Below are 12,795 nucleotides of genomic sequence, written 5' to 3' on the forward strand. Positions count from 1 at the left end.
CCCTAGTTCTCTAACACAGGCGGGTAAGAGGCACAGAGCCTCAGCAACACATTAAATAATATTAAGACATCTGCTTTTTATATTCTGTAAAGTAAGTGTACTGCGTTGTACCAGGTAGTCAGGTCGGGCCCGAGGCATGTGCCCACTTTGTCTTTCATAAAGATAGCTCTGGATTTGAGGTTGGGTTTGAGAGAGGGTGGGTGTTCGATCAACTTGAGGGGAATAAGGGGGGGTGGTCTGGCTCCTTCAACCAGGCAAGTGGTTCGTAGGCTTGATAGGCGTTCCAGACCCATAGTTAAAATTGAAATAAAAAATGTCTGAAAACAGCATACATGACTTTTCCGAAGGCGCTCGAGGGTCATCTGTGCAGCCACTGTGTATTCCAAGACTGTCCATACTGTGTACCATGCCCATTATGATACTTTCCACATAAAGATCCAATGCACATCAGTAAGAAGTTAAAAATGCCCAATCATCTGCATGTTAATGCACAGTGCTGAGTACAGGCGTGGGAGCTATGAGACCATGTTATCTACAAGCAAATCAAAAGGAATGCGCAGCTGGGCAAAAGCTGCATGTCCCCAACAATTACAACTTACTGTAGGTGAAAGCCACCTCCTGTGAATTTGCAGTTTTCTTTCCTATGCAGAACAAGGGGGATGCGGTTTATGCACTGCAAGAACTCAGCCAAGCAATACGTTTAAAAAGGGACATTAAAGTTTTTTTGCAGCGCCATAAATTAAAGGGTGATTTTGCCTTTTGGGTTTAAATGACATGCATCTACATTCTTTATATATTTTAAACATTCTTTTATGTTCTGCTGCTACATTCTGAATTCATCATCTGTTGGCAGTAAGCACACATCACACAAACAACCGTGTGCAAAATCACCCTTATCGCATCATTACGCCTGCAGAACACAGATGAAATGCTCTTGGCTGAAGGCACACTCAAGCGCGTTCATACAACCACTAATTTTCGATTAAGAGCTCTCTCTTCTTCAGCTTAAATCATGCAATCCTTCAAGAATTGTCAGACCCTAGTCTCCCGGTAGGATGTCATGGACTAGGTGAAGATTGCTCTGACATTTTGGAAATAATGGAAAAGGAGATAATGCTGTGTTTCAACATCTCCTCAGATGTTATCAGAGCCTTTGCTGTAGAGGGCATCTGGGGGATCTGTCCAAAAATAAATTTTGGTTGAGGGCCAAGAACGATGAGGCCTCCTCTCAAGATGTTCTCCTCAAGCTTCCCCTCCTGAGCCATGGGTTGTTTGGGCACAAGTGGGAAGAGTTTGTGAAGCAGGTGAAGGTGGAAAAAAATGCTCAGACCTCATTAAGCGTACAGCACCAGCCACCAAGATATCTTGTAGCTACACATACCAGTCCCAGTCCACAAATCCTACACCAGAGAGCCCCAGAAGGGCAGGCCACCTTCAAACCAATCTCCAAACGAAAGCCTCCACAGGCCAGCCTCAGTCCTGAATGTTGGCATTCCATGAGCCCTTGCACGCACAGCAAGGAGGAAGCGAAGGTTGGGGCAACCTACTGAGGTTGCATAGGACTTGACTTGCAGAGGTCCCAGCCATCTTGGCAAGGTACAAGGTTGGATAGCGATATTGTATAGAATTTCTTATAAAAAATATACATTTTTGAGGGTAGCCAATGTATTGCACTTAGAAGAACTTTGAGGGTAGCTAAGGTACTAACCACCCCTGGCTCGTAGAATGCATTTAAGACCAACATGAGCAATTTACTAATTGTGATTCAATCAACTGAGCTTATTCCGAGACCAGCTAGAACAAAGTACAAATTGTTCACCAAAGACTGGTCTGACACAATTGATCGTCTAGCTACGTACCAGACTTGTAAATAATACGCAACATTTCGGAGGAGAGGAAACCTAGCAAAATACATCTCTTTCCTTGTAACAGGGCTCTGCAATTATATCTGCGTTTCCGATTGAACTGCCAACTCCAGAACATATTGGTGCATGGTCCTCATAAGCAGATTGCCCCGTATTGCAGATGTATTTATTATTTATTTATTGTTTGCTTGTTAGGCGCTTATACAGGAAATAAATTGTTTCAAAGCGCACACAGACCAGCAAGGAGGGAACATGGGATAGCAGTACAATTAAATCCAAAAAATACAGAGGGAGAAGGGAGGGACAAACCTACTATGCCTTGTGAGTATTCACAACGTGCAAGGGCAGGAAGGAAGAGGGCAGTGGGGTAGGTGCTGTGGTCTCCGTGCTCAAGTGTGAGCCACAGATGACGTGCAAGGTATGGTAAATGCAATAAGGTGTGATAAACCTGAAGGTGTCTTACTCACTAGTCCCTGGGGATCTGTCATCCAGGTGGGCAGGGCAAGACCATCGCTATAGCATCCAGTTCTTCATGCAGTGGACATGGACACCGAAGGGTGAGATGCAATATCCCCTCCTTTATGACACCTTTTCCCCATCCTGCCAAGTAGGATATTTAGAAACTCTACCCGCCCCCCTTTCCTACACGAACACTTTCTCACACCGTGAGCGGGAACAGACTAATACCAGAGCCGTTTACCAGTCATGTCCTGACACAAGGGTCAGGCAGAGTCAGGCAGTTGCCGACAACTATACACACCCGACTGCCCTTTCTCATCCCTGTAGGGATAAAAGGGATAAAAGGCAGAGCATGAGAGCACACTCTTGAGCAAGGCCAAACGCACGAGGAAAAAGGCTATTCCAGGACGGCAGTTCAAACAGAGGAGAAAGGCAGCGAGATCTGAAAGGACGTCAAGGAGGGAGTTTCCCCTGCCCTTTTCAACCCAGACCTGCAAAGCCTCCATAAGACCGGAAATTGCAGTTGGCAAATGATGTGACGGGTGTCAGCGGTACATGAAAGCCTCCAGCACTGATAGCCAGGGCGGGGGAGACGCGGTTGCCATCGAGGTACTGTCCTTGACTCCAACGACAAAAGAAATGCTTAGTTCAGCACAGCCGGTGAGTCGGAAGAACCCGATAGGACCGGCTGTGTTAGGCTCAAGGTTGCAGTGACAACATTAAGATAAATAGACGGAGGTCTTTGTTATGAACAAACTTGTTACCAGAGATAGAGTGGTCCGGCGCCACGTGGGCGCTCATTGGAAGGCCTCTAGCTGGTACCCCTCTCTTGAATACAGAGAATGTGTTCAAATACGAAATATTGAAAACTACAAATTCCAGGGGGCCATAGGGAAGGCTGGCATGAAGTGTCGAAGTGGTCATACAAGGGTCAAGCCAAACCCCTTGTACAATCGAAGTCCTTGACACACTGTAGACGTTTGAAAGACAGTGAAATTGTGAACCCGACGGAGGGAATTGTGAAGCAGGCATTTGCATCCGGGTGAGGGGAACGCTTAGTGAACTGTGATTCTGTAAAACCTGCATTTGCCATAGGCTAACAGAGTGAACCAGCGAGACGTGATCGCCCTTCAGATGTCTCTGTTTAAAAGTGGCAAATGCTTTTGGGCGGTCTGAGCCCGGATGAGCGTGACCTAACGTGAACAGTGTGCGATTGTTTAAAAAGACATTAAGACCTTTTTGAAGATACAAATGAAGAGATGATTGAAAGGCGGTAGTGAGCCCGATGGAGGGACGTCAAGAGAAAAGCATAGGTAAGTGAATCCTACTCTGAAGAAGCTAAGTGAATGGCATTGTGACAAGTATGAACCCGACTGAGGGATATCCACAGTGAGTGGTTGGGCTGAGCTCGACTGAGGAAGACTGACGACTGAGAGAAGGATCGGAGCCCGGCTGAGGGATTTCAAGGGTGAAGGGTAATCACCCGATGTGAAGATTGACCGAAGGAACTTTTGTTTGTTGTTTTGACATATCAGGCCTTCTGAGGCAAGAAACTTTGCACGAGAAGAGGCTTGGGCACAGAAGGCCCTGGCATAGGAAAAAGGAACAGTAAGTGTGTGCCAGAGAAGGCCAGGAGTGTGCTGTGCTCAAGAGTCCCACCTTGTCCTCAGTTAGAAAACGTGGGGAAGGGAGTCCGCTGCCAAGACATCCTGACTTATTTTATGAACCCATCTTTCTTTTCTTGTGAACATTATCCGCACACTCTTTTGTAACTTTGCGGTAAGGATTGGCAATAGGGTTTCTTAGTATAGGCCCTTTTATTTGACTAGACTTCACTAGGACTGTATTATTATTTGATGGTCATAACTTGCTCCCATCCTAGACTTCGGTTTAGATTAGGCATTTATCTCACCCATTTTACAGTTTAATAAACACCCTTCAACTGTGATCACTTGTGTCGGTCTTGCTTAGATAGCATGCCTTCCTTACAGCGGCCATGAGACGCGTTGGGAGGAAAGTGTGAATCTCCAGTGCGCTGGGTGTGCTGAGGCAAGCGCTGAGGAAGACAGATTCTGGGGAGATTGGGTGTGAATGGTCAGATCTAGAGGATGCATAAAGGTCAAAAACCAACACCAATCACAGCAACTGTGGGATTAGCAGAGGAAGGAAGAAGGGAAGGAGGAGGAAAAGAGGAGAGTCTTGATCTGCTTTCCAATCTTCAGAAGGTCCTGCTCAAGACCCAAAGGGTGGGGAAGGCTGTTCCAGAGAAGGGATCCAGCTGAGGAAAGCAATCGGCCTCCTGATCTCTTTTTAGTGAAAGGCTTTACACACAGAGTTGGTGCCAAAGGAGCGTACAGGTCTAGAAGGAGAGTATTTGGTAAGAGAGAGTTGCAGATAGTATGGTTTCCGGGCCCAAGACAGCCTTGTGGATGATGCAGAGGGATTTGAATTTGATCCGTGCAGCAAATGTCAAACAGGGATAAAAGGCATACAAATTATGAAGATCTGAATAAGGAAGTTTTGAACCGATTGACTAGTTTCCTAACTTCGAAGTAGAAGTCTTATTCAATCCTAAAGATTGACTTCGAAAAGAGGCTTGATCGGTGAGATTGGTACAATAATGTTGTACATTTTGTACACCCATCAAGCTTAAAGTGTTATGAAGCAGTTTCTACTGTGGGCCACCTGTATAAGAGGATCCAGCCTTTTTTTTTTTTTGTATGCCCTACCAGTTAGCTGGCTGATACTTTTATTGCGTATCAATCAGTTACCTTTGTTGGCCATTTGCAGAACCCTATTAGAATTAACACCCTAGGCTCGGTAGTGTCGTATTTGTAACCTTCCTCAAAAGATGGAAACAGCTAGACGTGTTTTTAAAGAGTGTGCTAAACTGGTCTCACTTTACATGACCATGTTGGGCAACTTAGTTCATAACTATGAGTCTAATAAAACAAAAGCTTTCTGGATTACTGTCTAAATACAAATTGCCTTGTGCCACTTGTGGATGCAAATTAAGAACTATCTTGGTTGAAGGCTGCAAGTTCATTACATGTTTTAAGATTATTTGATTGAAATGTTTCACTTGAAATGTTTGATTTTATTATGATGTTGGATTATTTATGAAGTGTTTTATGATTGTAATTATGCTGGATGTTGAATTATTTGTGTAAAGTTTATTTTGAACTGAACCACAATAAAGATTAGTGTTATTTATAAACGAAAAACACAATAAATAAAAAAAATTTTTAAAGAGGGAGGCCATGAGAAATGGGAATGAGGGCCTTCTGGAGAATGGCTCCATCAAACCAGTCCGACAGGAGGAATGGGGAAATAAGGTCTCCACCGTTTCTCCTCTTTGTTGCAAAGAGATCAGAGAAGATTAACAACACGAAGAGCGTGAATATTCAAGACATTTAGACCATGTTCAAGATGGAGACTTTGCAGGAAAGCATTCCTGTGCTTTCCCCAGGTGACTTCCTGCTATCCATCGCGATTTGAGGGATGCGTGTTTCCACCTTCTGATCCCTGCCTCCCATCAGAGATTCTGGAGGTTTGTTTTGGCGGGAGCCATGTACCAATTCAGAGCTCTCCCATTCGGGCTGAGGTCACCCCCCATTAGTCTTCTTAAAGATCCTAGCCCCATTAGTGGACATCATGCATTGTATGGGTATTTCAGTCCACTCTCACCTGGACAATTTGTTAATTCATGCACCACACAGCACTGAACATTCAGGAAGTCTGCTCTACCCTGGTCCACTTTTGATGACTTCTGAATGAGACAACATCCTCCATATTACAATGTCAGCATCTGGAGTTTATACAGGGACTACTCAATATGAGACACAGGAGGGTCACTCTCTGGAGCCTCCTCCTATTTCCACAAAGAATACTCAAACTACTGGCCTAATTATCAGCCTTCTGGAGATTGGAGGGTGGTCAGCTTCCAGTGGCTCATAGTGCAAGATGTAGCAGCAACAGCCTTTGCAGTGACCTGTCCCAGACACCCATAAAGCCAATGATGAATCCATTTCTGCAACATTCGGAAGACTCAAACATGTCTCTTTCAGCATATGTCACCTGATGACCTACCTCAGGAAGAAAATTAAATGGTGGTTGACAGACTCCCATCTATTAGAGGAATCCTCTGTCGCCCAACCGTCTCCAGTGATAATCAAAACAGATGCCAGCCAGCTTGGTTGAGGGGCGACCCTAGACAAAATCCATGTCTGTGGGAAATTGTTTCCAAAGGACAGTATGAGATCCATGAACTACTGTCCCTTCTTGCCTTACACCCTGACACAGCGGGAAAGCCCATCCTGGACTGCACGAGATATCGTACATAAACAGGCAGGGAGTACTTGTTTTGCACCCTTTCACAAAGGTTGACGCAGGGATTCTGGAGTGAACAGAGGCTCATCTTTTATCCCTCAGTGCCTGCTATATTTCAGGGGGTTCTGAATTCGTGAACAGACACCCTCAGCACAGTTTTCCCCTCTTCAACAGAGCACTCTTCTTTCTATTCCCCTCACTTAAGATTTGTTCTGAAAGGTCTTATTCTTCATCACTCCCCTCGCTTAAGCCCAGGGTAATTTCTGGTTTTCATCTACATGTGGATCTGGTTTATCCTACTTTGGCAAATGAAGAGGGTGTAATGGGATTATTGGTAAGTACTCTATGCATTAAGGTGTTCAAAGACAATAGCAGAAGGTTTTTGAGGCACAAAATCAAATTAGGGTATACAAATGTGTCAAGCCATTTGCAGAAAATCAGAGCACTCTCTATAAGACAGTTGTTTGGGAGGCAGGGTGGAGGGGCGGTATAGCTCAACAAAACTCAAGTTCAGCTACCCTGCCTACATTTCCGAAATGTATGCCTTCTTAAACAATCAGCATCCTACAGTCCTCGGTGCCCAGTGCGTCCCTCCTGACTCCAGCAGGGCCGATGCTGCCTCATTAAATTTAAGTTTAAAAATAAATAAAGTGCCCACCAGAGCACAGAATGTGCCGCACTCGATAGTCATTAGGTTGCTGAGCAATCAAATAGGTGACAGTGCGGCACGTCCCAGTGTTGCCAGAATGCTTTTTCTTTTCGGTGCCTACTGGGTACAGCAGTCAGACTGAAGAGAAAAAAAAGTTTAGTGTTTTGTATCGTATGTGTGCATGTTTGAACGTAAGGCTTCTGCCAGTGTGCTCGCGAGTATGTGCACAAGAGTTTTGAGAGTCTGTGGTGAGTGTGAGCGCAAGCGTGCTGGTGTCAGTGTCCAGCTGTGTGAATGCAATGTGTGTAGCAGTGGAGGGGAGGGGTGGAGTAATGCCAACATATTGTGGGCTACGCTTCATGGAAGCGATTTACAGTTACCATTAATAGCATAGATAAATAGTGGTTAGTAGATTAAAGACATTTACATGATATCAATTTAATGAAGCTGCGGCCACAATGTAGGTCAGTAATGGCCACTGTAAACCCCTTTCATTACCAGCATAGATGGATTGTGTCTGCATAATTTTACTCCAGTCTTTCAAAAATGAGGCTTTAAAATGAACCATTTCAACGCATTATTTAAAAGACTTTGTTGGGTGAGTGCCCCTCCTACATTGTTTTGGCATTAGTAGATTGTGGCTGCGCCTCATGTAGGTGATTTACCTTGACCACTACTGGCATAGATTGTTTTTGTCTGTAGCTTCACGCAAGGGATTTACAATGACACAGCATTTATTACATTTTTCATGTGTTACCATAGAGAACCAATTGTAAACTGTGTGTTTTTTAAGTTCATTTTTTTCAAATGTTCTGCTATAAAATGCACAACTTCAATACGTTTTAAAATGATCTGCATGAGAGAAACCCCGGACACTCCCAAATTATTTTATGTTTCCCTTGTTATGCTTGGTTGCACTAATCTGGGATATATTTAGGTCTCTTCTCACTTCAAATAGTCACCTGCTGTCATGGACTGTGAATCATTTAGAATGTTGGTGCTGCCTCCATTCCTCCACCCCTCCCACCCATCCCCCCCCCCCCCAACGCCCGCCGCCATCCAACACTGGCGTCCCTGCATTAGGTATGGTCTGTACAATGATGTCAAGTGGGGAAAAAAGAGTGGCAAATTCCATGCACTTGAAAAAAAATCTAAACCTAATGCTTTGCCCTGCAGGTACACAATGCATTTTGTCTCAAAAATGAGGCGGGTGTACTGGTAATAGGGGCGCTGGTAATCAGCTGCACTTTAGCGTGCTAAAGGGCTGTATCAGCTTCATGAAACATTTTTGCGAGACCAAGTGAAGACTGGACAATATTGGGCAAAGGCATTCATAGACCATGGTGTCTGGGGCACCAAAACGAACACTCATTGAGTTACGAGAATCGGAAATTGAGAGAACTTGTAATGTACACTAAATTCGGTTGTTGGCAACAGACATTGACCCATAATAGCCCAGAAGTCTGTGGACCTGTGCTCTCGGTCTCCACCAGATAGCAAAGCATGATTTCCAGTCATCTTAAGGAAATTCACCTGCAGTGCATGTATTAATATACCGCAGTGTGACACTACCTTTCCTTTTGTTTCCAGGCAGATGAAATGCAATCTCACACCTTTTAACCGGGTAACTAATTTGAGCCTGCTGCCCGTCTGTTTCCAAAACATTTGAGGACATGACAGCCTCTAGAGGTTGCAAAGGAGAATTGCGGATCCGCACTAGGCTCACGAACAAATAAAAATAGCTCAAGGGAATGGATTTTTCTGGCACTTAGATGGTAGAATTAGTCTCATTTCTAAAAACATTTCCAGCAAGGATTTGGAGGTCGTGCACGATGTCATTCGTGCATTGAAGCATGCAGGAGCTTACTAATGCTCGTCACATTTCTTTGAAATGTGAATACCAAACCCCTCCGAAAAATACCAGAGTGATTTAAAAATAAACCACTTGGACAGTAGAGCGCATGCGTTTCGGCATCCCTGTGTTGCTCTGCCTAGTACAGGCTGCACAGAAGAGGGTGATAAAGGGAAAATGGAGGGAAGTGATCTGCTCGCCCATATCTTGGAGAGCAGTGTTCTGAGATGGGCGCTAACTGCACATCATATAATTGCATTTCTGCAGACTGTTCCTGTTTATGGACTCTTCTGCAGGCCGTCCTTCTAGAAGGAAGACACTGTGTATACCATTCAGGTTCCATAGGAAATGTTATTTTAGAGGACCTCCATAATCCCTTCTCTGACCTGACCTCAATTCAACATCCCTGTTCTCTAGAATCCCTCCTTTCAACATAGCGGAGCTATGCTAGCGCCCTTTGTCGGAACTTGGCGCATTGCACCAGACCAGGTTTCACCCAATTGTACAATTCTAATATAAAATGGTCATTCTTTTTTTGAAGACAAAAAGGGCAAAGACCGCAATTTGGGTTTTAATATGGCTCTCAAGTATTGGCAAAGTCTTGGATGTGTAAAGACATAAGCCCCCAGATTCTTCATACCTCAGAGGATGGGCACAAACATTAATCGGCCTGCAGAGCAGATACCACTATTTCACTAGAGAGGTGTTAGACCCCACTCATTCACAGACAAAAAGGAACGTTCTTAAACTCATTGGGCCCTCGTCTGGTGGCAAACCTGCGTACCCGGTTTATGGAGAGACATCAATCAGTAAAGATGGGACCTTGACCAGCTGGATCCAGCTTGTATCAGTTTTGGTGTCCCGCAAAGTAATCCCTTATCCCCTTTATTGTTAAAGATTTATCTTCAAACGCTCATGACCATCCTCTGTTCTTTTCAGCTTAGGTTTCCCTCATATGCAGACTACTTATGTTAAAGCAGTGGGTCCTTCCTAGAACGCTTTAGTGCTAGACTACTGTCTCAGAATAGTTTGCTAATTGAGGATTGTGAAAGCCCTCCAATTGAATACTTGTAAAACTGAGGTCATGTTTTTAGGTCCAGCCCATCTTCCTAAAGACCCAGCACATACACCGCCGCCTCAGATCCCTTTTGGCATTCCTACCTCATTCGCCAAAGAGTAAAATGAAAAAATGGGGTTTATTTGGGATGCTAACTGGTCTCTTACAACCAAAGTCAATTAATTATCCAGAGCCTCCTTTTTGCTGCTTGGAAGGACTCTCCACTAATACATTATCATTTAGATTATGCTAACTCCCCTGAAGCTGGCATTTATTATACTCTGTTGTGCAAGATACAACTGATACAAAATGCTGCCGAGTGCACATTTTAATCTATCTAAATCTGCTCCTTTATTGCAGACTTTATTGGTTACCATTTCTGCAAAGGATCCCCTTCAAACTCCTTTGTCTTATTTTCGAGTGTATTCGTGAGCTGGCTCCACCCTATCTTTGTTTAACAAATGATGTTGCATCTTCCTCCGAGATCACTTTACTCTGAAGAAAAGAATATAATGGTGGGTCCCCCCTGCTCACGCTTTCATTTGCAGATGGACAGATAATTCTCAGTATTTGGTCCCAAAATGCTCCCATACGATATCCGAAATTAAGGTTCTCTTTTGCGGTTTAGAAAAGTTAAAATGGATCTTTTCAAACAAATCTTGTTCCTTTTAAGTTCATCTGCGCTCAGATTCAGGTCTTCTGAGAGGCACCTCACTTGCGGGGATATGCGCAATGTAAATGGGAAATACATACATACTGTTGTATCCTAGTGCCTCAGTTTGGTTTACATATGGTATGAGAGCTGTGGGTCTGTGAGTGGAGCTTGGAATGTTTGTGTGAGGCATGGAAGGGAGAGAGAGAGAGAGAGAGAGAGAGAGAGAGAAAGAGAGAAAGAGAGAAAGAGACAAAGAGAGAAAGAGAGAAGAGAGAGAGAGAGAGAGAGAGAGAGAGAGAGAGAGAGAGAGAGAATTCCAGGATTGACGGTTGGGGACTAGCAGGGAGAGAGCCAAGGGTAGATGGAGCATACTACTGATCTCCTTATCTCACTTTCCTACTGAAGCTGTAACAATAAAGAAGACATACCTTTTATAACCCTGGCTCTCTGGTGGTTGATGAGTATCCTTCTTGTGTGTATGAACCACCCGCAGTTACATCACATACATACATACATATTGCACAGGGAAAAGCACAAACAGCAGAAAAATCCCCTGCACCCTCAAAAGATGTCAAAAGCGTTGGAAAAGGTACAACTAGAACATCCAGTTATTTCTCTCAGTGTTCAGTTCATCCTACAAGTATGGCCCATTTTGGCCCTCTCACATACAGGCGCAGAGAACAACATCCTCCCACAAGGACATAATTAGAGAGGATGATCCTCAAGGAAACTAGGTCATTCTCATCGTCCAACAGGTAACACTTACTCCTTGAAACAGTTATTCCCAGAAAGACAAGCAAACCTGTTTCAAATAACTTTAGACTTCTTGGGCTTTAAAATGATGCAATTGGAAAAGGTTATGAAAAAGTGTTCCAATATGCCCATTGCATACTGGTGACTACCTCGCTTCCCATTTTAACAGGACAAGGCGCATTGCCCATCAGCATCTGCTATAGCAACCCACCACCCGCACCCTCTTAAGCATTTTATCTCTAGTTTCAGTGTCAGGTGAAAGGTTTCACCCTGTGATTAACTCTATGACTGCCCTTAGATCATGTAGATTACATGTCTGACTTTATGTTTGCCCATTTTGTCTACATTCTGATATACACATCCCAACTCCACTCTAGATTCATTACATTCCCTGCAGTCTGGCCCCAGAGGGCTGCCGACAGTCAAAGGGGTACACGTTAAAGACCCCAAACGCATGTTCTCTGTTGGAGGGAATTCTCCCACGGGACTGGGTGCAGAGAGGTTTTTATGGGAGGGCAAAAGGGGAAGTAAGATTTCATTGATCATCAGACTAAAATAGTACACGTCAAGCTATTTTATTGCATACTGCTGAGGATCTAAACCTGTTGCCTGTCTGTTTTGACAAGTACATTCTGCCATGATCAATTCATCGTGTAAAGCTTTCTGTGTTCACTGTAGTATACGTAGTTTGTGTGTTCCTTGTGGCACAACTCCTGTAGCATTCCTTCCTTCCTGTGGAATTATGTTGATCATGTGCAATAGCCAAAGTTGAAATGCATATTGATAAATTGAGTGCCACAATGGTTCAAAAGTTAGCTCAGTGTGTTAAGCACGCCTTGCTGAGATACGTGTTCATATGCAAGATTAGAATAGCAAATTCCAGCAAGGCTGGCAGAGCTGTTACAATGTATGAAGTTTATAAACCTGCCTGCATACGTACTTGGTTTTGCTGCAAAACAGGTGCTATTATCAGCAATCTACCTGCACCAGATAGGGGTTGCTATAAAAACTGACATGTCATCCGTGTGGTGAAGGTGTAGAAATTGGTTTGTAAACATGGGGTGTTGTAAAACCTTGGCATTCACCTCCAACGATGGGCATTAACTGTTAGTCCAAGAGGTGAATAAGTATCCAAATTCAAGACTGTAGAACAAAAGCATTCATGCTTGTATCCTG

The 12,795-nt window shown here is 44.0% G+C and overlaps 1 protein-coding gene across 1 annotated transcript in view; it reads right to left on the reverse strand.

Annotated features, from left to right (window-relative positions):
* TTI1 (TELO2 interacting protein 1) overlaps window positions 1-12,795 on the reverse strand; it is a 444,572-nt gene that overhangs the window by 81,810 nt on the left and 349,967 nt on the right. The gene's annotated exons all lie outside the window — the stretch shown is intronic.

The sequence above is a fragment of the Ambystoma mexicanum genome, chromosome 3p (genome assembly GCF_040938575.1).
Source record: "Ambystoma mexicanum isolate Mex_15411 chromosome 3p, UKY_AmexF1_1, whole genome shotgun sequence".
NCBI classification, from domain to species: domain Eukaryota; kingdom Metazoa; phylum Chordata; class Amphibia; order Caudata; family Ambystomatidae; genus Ambystoma; species Ambystoma mexicanum.